We start from the raw sequence: 12,539 nt of genomic DNA on the forward strand, positions 1-12,539 counted from the left end.
TGGAGCACCTTCTGTGGGCAGGCCCAGAAACAGGTCTCCCCATCTCAGCCTCAGGAGATGCACGTTTTGAAGACAATTTGGGAGGAAAAAAAACTTGCCAGTAACTTGTCAGTTTGTGCAACTGACCTTTTGTGCCTGAATGCAGGTTGTTCTGGCTCTCCCTGTTCCATGCCATTCTGTTGGTTTCAGTCCCTTGTTCTACCTGCTGAGGTCCTTGGAAATGCCATGGTCTCCTGGGGCATTGCCACTGGTACGTCTGATAAGTCAGCCTCCCTTGGGCTTTGTCCAGACACTTGACTGAAATGTGCAAGGCTGAAGACAGAGACCTCTGGCCCACCCTTAGAGACCCTTTTACTCCAGCTTGCACTGATTTTCAAAGCATCGTCTCTGGGTTGCTGTGTCCAGGGAGTCGTGACCTCTCTTCCTAACATGTCTGCTCTCCAGCCCACATTTTCCACTCTGCCACAAGGGCAACAAAGAGTTCACTCCCCAGGCACACTATTATCTGTCACATCTCCATGTCTTTGCCCACAGAGTTCCCTTTATCTTGGATGCCCTATCTCTCTTCCTTACCAGGTGACTCCCACGCCAGGACACAGGTTTATAAAGTCCCTCTTTATGCTCCCTCTCCCAACTCGTGAGGCTCGCACTGGCCCTCAGGTTCCCTCATCACGGCACGGCTGTGCTGTGCTGGCCCTGTCTGCCCAGCCCCCCTGTACATCCTGGGATCCTGGGGTCCCCAGAATCCAAACAGGCCCGGGCCCCTGCAGAGGCAGCACTGTGCTGTTGAAAGAGCCGGGGGTCGGGGACAGCCAGGCTTGGGCAAATGGGTGAACCTCTCTGAGCCTCAGTTTCCTCATTTGTCACATGAAGATCCTTGCCGTGGTAAGGGTTATGGTGAGGATCACAGACCAGCTGAAGGAATGAGCCTCGGTCCCTGTCCTTATGGTCTCAGCCTGGCTGGGAGTGGAGGAGGGGACAAAGAGAGGTGCCCTGAGGGAGACTGACGTGCTATGCCAGCCTCCAGGAGGGAGCGGCGATTCTCACGGGGAGCTGGGAAGGCTTCGCTGTAGAGGACACTCGTGTGTGAGCCTGGAAGGGGGCTCCCCATTTCCGTAGGCGGCAGAGCTGGGGAAGAACCTCCCAGCCTGCATGAATGAGCTGTTTCCTGCAGCCCCACCAGCACTGACTTTTATCATCTTTTAAAAAAATCATTTTATTGGGGTCACATTGGTTTATACCATTGTGTAAATTTCAGGTGTACTTTATTATATTTCTGCTTCTATATGGACTGCCTCATGTTCACCAGCAATAGCCTAGTTTCTATCCATCACCACGCCTCACTTTTATCCCTTTCACCCGCCCACCATCCCCTGGCTTTTATCATTTTAATGATGTGCTTGCGTGTGTGGGCATATGTGTGTGTGTCTGTCTAACGTAATAGGAGTGTAATGGTCTTGTAGCAGCCTTATTCTGCGTTTCTCCGAGTGCCTGTTTCCCTTTAAGGCTGGCTCTGAGAACCACAACTCCCTACGGTATGAATCCGGGGAAATCCTTCTCCATTAGCTCAGCCCAGGAGAATTTGGGTGATTTTTGGAAGTGGTGCGTTCGAGATGATGATACCCATCCTGGGCGGGGGAGGAAGACAGAGTACCCTGGCGTGCCACGGGCAGAACCCGCCTCCCTGGCGCTGCTGCCCACGTGACTTGAGGAGTAAGGAGAGCTCTTCCTGGCTGCCGCCTGGCCTGACACGCTGCCCCGAATTCCACCATCACTCATGCCCCTTCTTAGGACAAGGGCTTCCATTAAAATGTAAATATTTTGTCTGGGAGAGAGAACATTTTGCTTTATCACTGAGGGAAAGAAAGATGGAAACTTGCTTCTATCGAGTGCCTTCGGCAGGAGACGGGCACCCTCACGCTGTCCTGGAATCCACAGGCAGCCTGGCGAGGCGGGGGAGTTACCCGGCCTGCGGGTGAGGGAATGGAAACTCAGGAGGGCCAGGGGTTTACCCAGCGCTCGGCAGAGCCGGGACACGAGCCCAGAGCCGACTCCACCCCGCTCTGCTCGCGGCACCCCTCTGCTCCTCCTCGTCCTTGGCATGCGGCTCCCTGGAGGGTGAGAGGAGACAGGGCAGGGTTCTGGGGTCCAGAGCGCAGCCCTGTCCGCAGCCGCCTGAGCAGCCACGTCTCGGCTGGGATTTCTCCTTCTCTGTGGATGCTGTAGCAGCGGCACTGAATCTGCACGCCTCAGGGCTGTTGTGGGGGCAGGAGGTAAGTGAAGTCAGTGACACCGTGTCTGGGCCTGGGGCTCAGTAAAGGACAGGTGTGTACTCTTATCAATTCACACAGGTCTGGGCATCGAGAGCCCCGCTCCCGACCCAGGGACACCTCTGCCCCTTCTCTGATGCTGGCAGCAGCAGGAGAGGACACTGGCTCCCTGTCTCCTCTTCAAGTGGTGGAGCAGCCGGCCTGTAAGTGTGAGTTTGTTCACAGGACTGGTGGCCTCTGTAAGTCACCTGACTCCCTCGCCCTTTCGATCCTGCGTGCAACCACAGTCGTGTCCCATTCTCTTTTCCCCAGGTGCCTAGTTCAGGAACTACACAGTGGAGGCCAATTTGAGAATCCCCATTTGAACCACCGGCCTTTTGCCCCTCTCTGAGGCCCGAAGCAAGCCCCTGGCCTCCTGTGTGCCTCAGTCGCCCTGTCTCTAAAATGGGCAGCCCATCAAATTCATGTGTCCTTGACGGAGAGGAGTCTGGAGAAATAACCGGTCCCCGACCTAGTGGGAATTGCGTGGTGTGCTAAGGATGAAATGTGCAGGCCACCAGCCGAGGGCTGTCATCACAGGACCTGACCTGAGAACGCTCGTCTGCTGAGGACAGGCAGGTCATGCAGCCGCAGGAAGCTTGAACTATAGGTTCTCTGGGCTGCTCGTGGGCTCGCTCTGAAAGCACGCAATGTGGCTGGGCCTCCCTTCTTGTGGCTGCAGCTCAGGCCGGCCAGGACTCTGTCCCATGCACCTGCCTCTGAGGAAGCCAGCAGGAACTGACGCCTCTCAGCAACCTCAGCCCACTTTGCAGAGGAGGAAACTGAGAAGCAGGGAGTCAAGTCACTGGCCCGGGGTCCCACAGCCAAGGTGGTCAGATCTGCCTGACACAGACGCCAGACTGCCTCCACGGTTATTACCATCATCACAATAGAATACTAATAACACTTGTAATTATTATTATTATTGAGGGCAGAGCTCCAGGCAGGCAGGTCGGGTGACTTCGTCATTGAGGCCAGGTGCCTGGCCAGTGCCCAGAACTAGGCAGGCTCCTGTCCCAGCTGGCCCCAGGACTATGCTGAAGACGTGAGGCCCCATCGTGCGGATTGGGTTGACGGCATGCGGCTCAGCCCCCTCCGTCAGATCCTGGACTCAGGCAGCACCGCTGCCCGTCTACTCCTGGTTGCCTTTAGCGATGGAGCCAGTGGCGGTTTGCGAATCAGAGCACTGAGAACTCATCCAGAGGCACACATTGCTTTATAAGTCACAGCCCCCCGCCCCTCCATGCAATCCGAGTATTCCCACTCCAAAAGGTGGTGCTGCTTATGAGCAGAGACTGGGTCAGTCTGCCTGGGCTCACATTCTGGAGTTCTGTTCACTGCCTCTGTAACCCTTGACAAGCGACTTCACTCACTGCTCTGTTTCCTCGTCTGCACAACAGTGCACAACTCAAGGTCAGTGTGAGGCTCGAGGGAGCTAGAACTGTGTCCGCTGGGAGCTCAGGAAACATTTGCATCATTGCCTCTCCGGATAGGTACAGCTGAAGAAGGAGCTGTCTGTCCTGAGGCTAGAGGAAACGTGGGCTCCCTGAGATGTGATTGTAGACTGACTTTATGGTGATTTTGACTCCATGAAGTGAGTGGCCTCAAATGTGTTCAATGTGTGGCTCATGTGGCTGGGACAGTCCTGTGGCCCCAGCAGGCACTGGCTCTGGGCTGGTGAAGCCAGAGGGCTTGCTGCCCATGGGATCCAGGTCTGTGTGTTTGAGATCCCCCAGCCTCCTGGTTCCCCTGGAGATGAGAGGCCATGGTGGAACCTCCCCAACAGGTTTGCTGCTTCCCTGCTCCGGTCAGGATTCCAGCTCCATCTGGATCTGGTCTGTCCTGCCAGCTGGGACCGAGGGAAAGAGGTGGAAACTGCTCAAGACCCATTCCCGGGCTCTGGGATGTGGCTCGCCCAGCTGCCCCAGCTCTAGGCTTGGTGGTCAAGTCTGCAGCCCAAGGAGACGACGCTGCAGGCACGGGGTCGAGAAGGGCAGAGGCAGCCCAGACCGAGGACCAGCATGAGCAGATGCAGGAGAGGTGGATTTGCAAGGTGCCTGCGGAGACAGGCAAATGGATGGAGCAGAGGCGAAGGGGTCCGCCAGGGACCGAGGTTCCCCAGGGAGTGTTGCTAAGGCAGGCTGGGGCCCAGGAGTCCAGGCGGAGCAGCCAAGGGCCCAGGAGCTGAGGGGGTGGGGTGGGCCAGGTGGGCTGCGGCTCCGAGCTTAGGATAGCCTCTTCCTCTCTGTCTTCCCTGAGTGAAAACAACAAAAGGATTGCTTACAACCTTCTGTTCTTTTCAGGAGAGGTGAGTGGGGTCATAGGTGACCTCAGCTTCTTGTCCCCGTCCGTATTCCTGGACAAGGAGGATGGCGGAAGGACGGAGGACAAGGCAGTGCCTCTGGAAATCCAAAATGCCAAATCCAAGCCCAGATGCCTCCCTCCCACCGAGGAGCCTCAGGTGTCCTGGTCGCCTCTGGACGTGGTGTGGCCACCAGAAGAACCGGGCAGCTCCAAGGGGCCCCCTGCTGGCCTGAGGAGTTGCTGCGGCCACAAAGAAGAGGTGCGCTCACTCCCCACACCCACTGGCCCAGGACCCAGCTCAGGGACCCAGACCACGCCAGGCACTTCGCTGGGAGCCACCGGGAAACAGCATCTCCCCACAGCCCTGCAAGCTGGGCCTTTCACAGATGTGAGGCCCTGGAGGGGACTGTCCCGTCAGGCTGCTCCCAAAAATCCACTGTCAGGGAAACAAGCAAGAGGCAGAACATGAATAAAAATAACATGAAAGTGTAATTATTTAAAAAATAAAGAGCAAAGGTGCTGGTGCAAGCATAGACTCTGGAGGATGGCACAAGCACCAGGCAGCCCTCGGGGCTTCCTGGAAGGAGAACTGGAGGCTGGGGCGGAGGGAGGGAGGGAGGGAGTTGTTTTCACTGGATTTCGTTTTGTGCTTTTTGCTTTTTGACCTTTATAGAAGTATTGCCTATACTTAAAAATGCATGAAAGATTTAAACATTCAAGGACATTCAGTGACGGGACCATACGTTCCCCTAGTTGCAGCAGCACTGACAGGAGGCTGCTCAGCGACTACTTGCATGCCTCCAGTGGTGGGGTACTCACCCCTTAACAGGCCAACTCCCAATCTGGGAAGTCCCTCTTTCTCTGGGCTGACACATATCTCCCTGGTTTAAACTCCGCCTCCTGGGATGATCTTTTGGGCGTCTGTAGGATGTGTAGCTTTGGCTAAACACCTCCTTGGTGCCAGGGGCTATGGTTTCAGCCCCCACCAAGCTCAGGGTCCAGTTTCTGGGATCCCAGCAATGGGCAGGATTCAGAGGCCATTAGGCACAAGCCCCTAGCCAATGCAGGACCCGCCCACCGCCCACTGGGCAGGCAGCTCTTTGTAACAATGAAGAGGAGGGCCTGTTGCTCAAAGCCCCTGTCCATTCAAGGTGCCCATAACTTCATTGTGTCGCATCATTTCACCCGCTCCCTCCTGTCCAGTCTCTGCGGAAGTGCCTTAGTGATGGAGCTCATGCCTCGCATTGGGATGTTCTGATCGGATGCATCCACTGGTCATCCAATCTCAACATCCCTGAGTCTCATTTCCTCATCTGTAAAATGGGGTTAATAATAACACTGACCCTAGGAGGTTGCCGTGAGGATCAAGCGAGATGAGGGGGATTCTCCCTGTGGGTGTGAGAGGAGCCAGGGTGGGGCGGGAAGGATGGAGGAGAAAGGTCTGCCTAAGGCCACTGCCAGCATGTGGGCGGGAAGGAGCCACGGAGGGGAGCACATGGGAATGCGGGTCCAGTTTACTCAGCTCTATCCATGGCTGGGATTCAGACCCAACAGGGCAAGTCTGGCCATGTCCAGCCAGGTGAGTGGGCCTGACAGAGGTGGATTTGCACAAGGGACCAAGCAGCCTTCCAGGGGCGAGAGGGATATATATAGAAGGGACGAGGAGCCAGCATGTTGGGGAGGGTGGCTGCCATGCCGGCTTCAGAACCCACTCCTGCCGAGATGTGCTGAGTCCAGGCTGGGGACAGGGAGCTACTGAGAGAGCCACTCCAGGGAGGCCCTGCAAGGTGCTGCAGCCCAGGTGGCCCGAGGTAGGGGAGGGAGGTGCGAGCCCCAACTCCTGACCGCCCTCGCCAATGAAGGCCTCTGTTGTTTCAGCTGCAGCCTCGGAGAGCCTCAGCGGCGGGCACTGTGGGGACACCCAGGGGAGAGTCCCTGATGTCTGACAGACCCCCAAAGAAACTGCATGCAAGACACCCCACCTGGGGCACCCCAGAGCCGTGTCACAACCGCTTAAGTGTGGGCCCCTGCAGCTGAGCCTTGCAGAGTTGGAAGGGAGGAGCCGGATCTGGGTCCAGCCAGCAGCTCCCTGAAGCCAGGATTAGGGTGTAAACCACATTTGGGGGGCCACGTGGGGCACAGTGGAAGTGTTCCAAGCAGAGGAGTGACAGATTTCGATGAGGCTCTGGCAAATGTTCCAAAATGGGTTTAACAATTTCACTTACCAAATTCGGGGTCCTCAGGGGAGGGGGTCTGCATGGACTCAGGGCCCTGCCCTTCTAGGGGCTGCCATCCTTGCAGGAGACAGCGGGAGGGCAGAAGGGAGCAGGAAGCCTCAGTTTTGCCGTCTGTGAGAGGATGCTGTTTCCCAGCTCTCACATCCACACGCTAGGATTTTCCCCTGGAACTTTGCTTTTGAAACAAGAGCTCTGACTGATGTCTTTTTTTGTTTTTATTTTTGTTTTTTTGAGGAAGATTACCCCTGAACTAACTACTGCCAATTCTCCTCTTTTTTGCTGAGGAAGACTGGCCCTGAGCTAACATCCATGCCCATCATCCTCTACTTTATATGTGGGATGCCTACCACAGCATGGCCTGACAAGCGGTGCCATGTCCGCACCCAGGATCCGAACTGGTGAACCCTGGGCCACCGAGAAGCAGAATGTGCAAACTTAACCTCTGAGCCACCGGGCCAGCCCAGACTGATGTCTTATGATTGCCCCCCACCCCCGCCACCCATCCAGGACGGGATTGGACAGCCCACAGTGTGTGAGGTTAGCACTGGGGGTAGAATTCAGGCCTGTCCTGGAGCAAGGCTGTAGCTCCCACATCTGGGACCCTGGCAGGACAGGAGTACAGTTGGCCTTAATTCCTCAGGGGACCCGGGGATGAGGAAAGGGAGGCTGTGCTGGGCTCCTCAGGAGGCTATGCTGGGCAACCTGGGAGGCAGGAGCTCCTATACTCGGCCCCAGAAAATCTGCCAGCCCTGGGCCCTTCTGCAAAAATGCCCTCTGGGTGTGCACGCATCTTCCACAGGGCTTCTGAGCAGCAAGAGCGTGGGTTGGCCTCTATCTGGGGCTGGGGGTCAAGGTGCCTCTGCTCTAGAGATGCTGGGGAAGGGGCATCTGCCCCCCCCATCCCCCATGGGCCCCTTCCACTGCATTTCCCATCTAACTCTTCTCCAGCCCTGCCAGGGCAACAGGGCTGTTCTTTTTTACAGATAAGGAAACGGACATGTGAGGGTTCTGGCTTATATGTGTATCAAGGCAAGAGATCAGAATAGCGTTAACAGGTGCACTGGGGAAAATGAGAAGTCTTACTGGAGCAAATAAATGACCCAGGCTTTGGCTGCAGGACTTCTCAGAGCCTTTAGCATGCAGAGGTGTGCCTTGAATCTCCAAGAGGGGCTTGAAATGTGGTGTTTCGCCAACCTACCTGACTGTGGCACCCTGTGCCCCTTTATCAGAGCCCCCAGAGCCCACACTTTACAGAACAGGGCGTGGGAAATGTCAGAACAGGACATTTGAAGTCTGAATCCTCCAGAACAGTCAGGCCATCTGGCTGTGGTGCAGATGGGGAAACTGAGGCTCAGGAAGCGAACTCTCCACAGTCGAGTTAGAAACAGAAGCAGATTTGAGCCCAGGGCTGTATGGAGCCCAGGCCACCTTCCTCTGGGCACTGCATTCCTCGGCCTTCATGCTGGTCCTTGGGCTCCTGAGAATAAAGAAAGGGTTATTTATTCCTTGACCCAGCAAGCCCACTGTGCAGGGGCTGAGTCCATCCTGTCCACACCGCTGCCCACTGCACATTCCCTTCCAGCAGTGGCTCCTGGGTCGCCACCGCCTTGGGGCTCCAAACTCAGCCGGGCATTATGCTTCCACCCCTGCTGCTGGCCTCTCTGCAGGCCCCGCACCCGGGCCTCAGGCTGGATGTGCTGCCTGAGGGCGCAGGGGCCCTGGAGAACCTGATGATGGCGCCCACTCCGGGGAGACAGCCGGAGGCCGACTGGGGCCATCGCCTGCTCTGTGCTCACCATCAAACTCCCCACTTCATCAAAGCCACAGGGACAAGGAGCAAGCAGTTGCTGCTGCTCTGCCTGAGTTACCAGCAGGATAACAAGAGAGCGCTGGAGCCATGAGGCCACTCAGCTGGTGGCAAGTTGGAGGGAGGAGGGGGCCAAGGTGACAGAGTCTGCTGCTGATTCCACCTGTGCCTTTATGCTCAGGGCCTCAGGGAAGTGTCCCGACACTGAGCCCTGGGTTCAAATCCTGACCCCTCCACTTCCTGACCCCATTATGATTCCTAGTCATCAGCAACCTGTGCCTCAGTTTCTCCATCTGCATGTGGGGGCGGGGAAGCAGTGGCAACACAGGCTGGTGCAGGCAGGGGTTAGGGAGACCATGTGGGCTGCAGAACATCAGCAAATTTGCCCCTGAGTTCATGCGACGCCCCTGGAAACTGAGAAATAACTGGGGAGACACAGGGGTCCTGCAGGCACGCGGGTGGGGCTGGGCAGCTTCTGGGGAAGGGATGAGCTGGTCTGCGTGGCCACACGGGGACCTGACGGCTGAGAGCTGGTGCCAGACAGCCCCCGCATGCAGTTGTGCTGGTGTGAGGCCCGCACGAGGTGACACAGGGGAGGCCCCCATCACCCCAGCAGGTCTTCAATAAACGCTATTTCTGTCTTCCATTTTTATTTTTCTTCTTCCAAGGTTAAAATTAAAAGTAGATGTTTTGAAGAGAGACCAGACGATTGGCAAGCCTGCAGGTCCTCAGGGACGGTCGGAGCTGCCTCCTGGTGATTTGTGGGATCTGCAGACGGGGTGCGGACAGTGGCATTCTAGACAGCAGTTAGCTGGAGCCAAGGTCCTTATCTGCTTAGACAAATCTGGAACACTAGATGGAGGGGAAAGCAGCAAGTCACAAGAGGAAAAGCGCACGGCAAGACCCTTGACACTGTTTGAGAACATGCTGCGTGATGTTCTGCCTTCTTCCCGGCACCTGCACACACCACCTTCAGGAGAAGCCCCCCTCAGGAGCAGAGGAAAAGGCCTCTGACGTAAGGTGCAGGGGCTGGGAGCTGCCTGGGGCTGTAATCGTTCCAGTTTATTGAGCACCTGCCATGTGCCAGGCACTCTTCTGATGGCCTCACCAATCATCCCCATTCAACGAGGAGTAGACTGAGGGACGGAGAGGTTGAGACCTGTTGGGTGGCGCAGTTAGTAAGTTGCAGAACCAGGACTCGAACCCAGTGCCCTTGATTACTAACCTCCATCGCCTCTCACACTGTGGCTCACAGTTCCTCATGTTTGGGAAAAGATTAAGACATCTGAAGCAAATGTGGTCAAATGTTAATATTGGTAACGTCTGGTGGTGTGTCCTTGGGTGTTCTTTCTTCTGTTCTTTTTAATTTTCTGTAGGTGTGAAATGTTTACACAAGCCCACAGGCTCCAGTCTGAGGCCTCTGCTGGCCCCAGGCCTCTTGCCCAGCCATGATCCACATCACACACGTAGTCTAGCCACCAGGCTGGCAGAGCCATGACCAACCCACTCCCCAGTGCTCACGAGATGACTCCCAGCACAGTCTCCCGCTGTGGCTGAGTGGCCAGAGGAGGCCTGGGCCCTGGGGAGAAAGGACTAACCAATGCTGGGCTGCTCCCCTCCAGACAGGGCAAACAGGCTGTCCACGGCCTTCCCCGTCATCCGGGAGAAGGAACTAATGACTGTAATTAGTGGACGTCTGGTATGCAGGAGCCGATGCATGGCTGGCTGCCCACGCTGACCCAGTCTGGCCAGAAGAGGCTTTGGGTATTCTGCTGGCCTCTGCGTCCTGGTTCTGGCAGCCGCCAGTGACCACTGGGCTCCTGGAAACGTGGGCAATGCTCCTGGACCTTCCTGCAATGCTCAGGGCCAATGGGCTTGGACCCAGAGCGTCCAGCAGTGGCCTGGTCTCACCTCCTCCCTACCCCCACTCAAGAGGTAGGGACACTGGGGCTGAGGCTGGGAAGGGTCCTGTGTGGGGTCACCAGGGGAGTCTACAGCAGGGTCGGGTGTCCCTCTTGCACCGGGCGGGGCCTGGAGAGTCAGGAAGGCAGCCCTTGCCTGCTCCGAATTATCTGCTGACAGCACAAAGCCAATGTTTGGGGAAGAAAATCCAGAGATTTTCTCAGCCACAGGGCTAGCTTCCAAGGCTGTTTTCACCAGACAGGGCTTGAGAGCACATCTGCTTAAAGGACCAGCTTTGTCCCTCCTGTCCAAGCAGTGTGCTCCTCGCGCCTCCCCACAGACGTCCCCCGCTCCAGAAGGCATTTGTGAAATTGTCCAGGCCATCCGGCCTTTGGCTACCGGCTATGGCAGGAGCTCAGGCCTCACGGAAATAGCGAAGTCGGGGCATTCATTCAGTCATTCAGTCATTCATCCTTTTGTCCATTCACACGAATACTCTGCCCAGCACGTGTCAGACACTGTACGCTGGGGGCTCAACAGCCAGGGCCCCGTCCTCAGGGAGCAGACTGTCTGGTGGAGACCAGAAGACCCTGTTCTGGCTTCTATTTCTGATATTTGCTTCCTCTGAAATGAATGTAGCTACTCCAGGTTTCTTTTGATTAATGGTAGCACATTATATTTTTCTCCGTCCCTTTATTTTTGACCTGAGTCTTTCTGTTTCAAGTGGGTTTTTTGTAGGCAACCTATAGCTGGGCCTTGCTTTTTATCCATTCTGACAATCTGTGAATTTTAATTGGTGACTTTCGATCATTTGTATTTAAAGTGATTATTGATAGAATTGTATTAATATCTACCATGTGTAACTCTTTCCTACTCATTATACGTGTTCTTTATTTTTCCCTCCTTTTTTATGTCTTCTCTGTTTTTCTTTCTTTTTCCTGAGGAAGATTGGCCCTCAGCTAACATCTGTGCCCATCTTCCTCTATGTTGTATGTGGGATGCCTCCACAGCATGACCACCAAAAAGTAGTGTAGGTCTGAGCCTGGGAACCAAATCTGGGCTGCCAAAGTGGAGTGCACTGAACTTAACCACTAGGCAACCAGGGACAGTCCCCTGCCTTCTCTGGTTTTAACTGGGCATTTATTAATATGATTTCATTTTACCTCCTTTCTAAGCATATCAATTATACTTTTTAAAACGATTTTAGTGGTTGCCCTAGAGTGTGCAACATACATTTTATTTATGCTGTAATCTTTTATTAATAGACTTTTAGATTTACAGAAAAATTTGAGGAGATAGTACAGAGGCAATATACATTTTTAACTGATGGAAGTCCACCTTCAAATAACACTATCCACTCCCGTGTAGCGCGCGTGCCTCAGAACAGAGTGTCCCCAATTCCTCCCTCCCGTCCTGGTGGCTCTGCTGCCCTCCATTTCACTTACCCACATGCTATAAGCATTCAACACATTCAGTTTCTGACCTCTACCCTCTTCCTTTCCCTGAAGAACCTCTTTAACATTCTTTGTAGGGCAGGTCTGCTGGTGATGCATTCACTCCGTTTCTGTTTTTCTGAGAAAGTCTTTATTTCTCCTTCATGTTGAAGGATAATTTTGCCAGATATAGAATTCCAGGTTGAGAGTTTTTTCTTTCACTGCTTTAAACACCATCACGTGCTGTGTAGTGACGTTTCATCAACTATGGACGGCAAGTATGACTGTGGTCCCACAAGGTGAGTACCATAGAGCCTAGGTGTGTAATGTAGGAGGCTGTACCATCTAGGTTTGTGTAAGTACACTCTATGATGTTCACACAATAACACAATCGCCTAACGCTGCATTTCTCGGAACGTATCCCTGTTAGGTGACGTGTGAGTGCACTTCACTTTCCTCTCTTCTTGTCCGCGTGGTTTCTAACGAGAAGTTTGCTGTCATCCTTCTCCTCGCTCCTCTATAGATAAGGTGTTTTTTCCCTTCTGGT

General features: G+C 54.8%; 1 long non-coding RNA gene across 2 annotated transcripts; it reads left to right on the forward strand.

Moving 5' to 3' along the window:
• The first annotated feature begins 1,519 nt into the window (after nucleotides 1-1,519).
• On the forward strand, nucleotides 1,520-5,134 carry LOC123287244 (uncharacterized). 2 transcript variants are annotated; one of them, XR_006530402.2, is made up of 4 exons: nucleotides 1,520-2,273; nucleotides 2,352-2,473; nucleotides 2,583-3,722; nucleotides 4,613-5,134. It is a non-coding gene; the product is annotated as an uncharacterized lncRNA (long non-coding RNA). The 2 variants fall into 2 exon arrangements; XR_006530401.2 differs by having other exon boundaries at nucleotides 2,583-5,134.
• The last annotated feature ends 7,405 nt before the right edge of the window (nucleotides 5,135-12,539 follow it).

This window comes from Equus asinus, chromosome 7 (genome assembly GCF_041296235.1).
Source record: "Equus asinus isolate D_3611 breed Donkey chromosome 7, EquAss-T2T_v2, whole genome shotgun sequence".
Classification (NCBI taxonomy): Eukaryota; Metazoa; Chordata; class Mammalia; order Perissodactyla; family Equidae; genus Equus; species Equus asinus.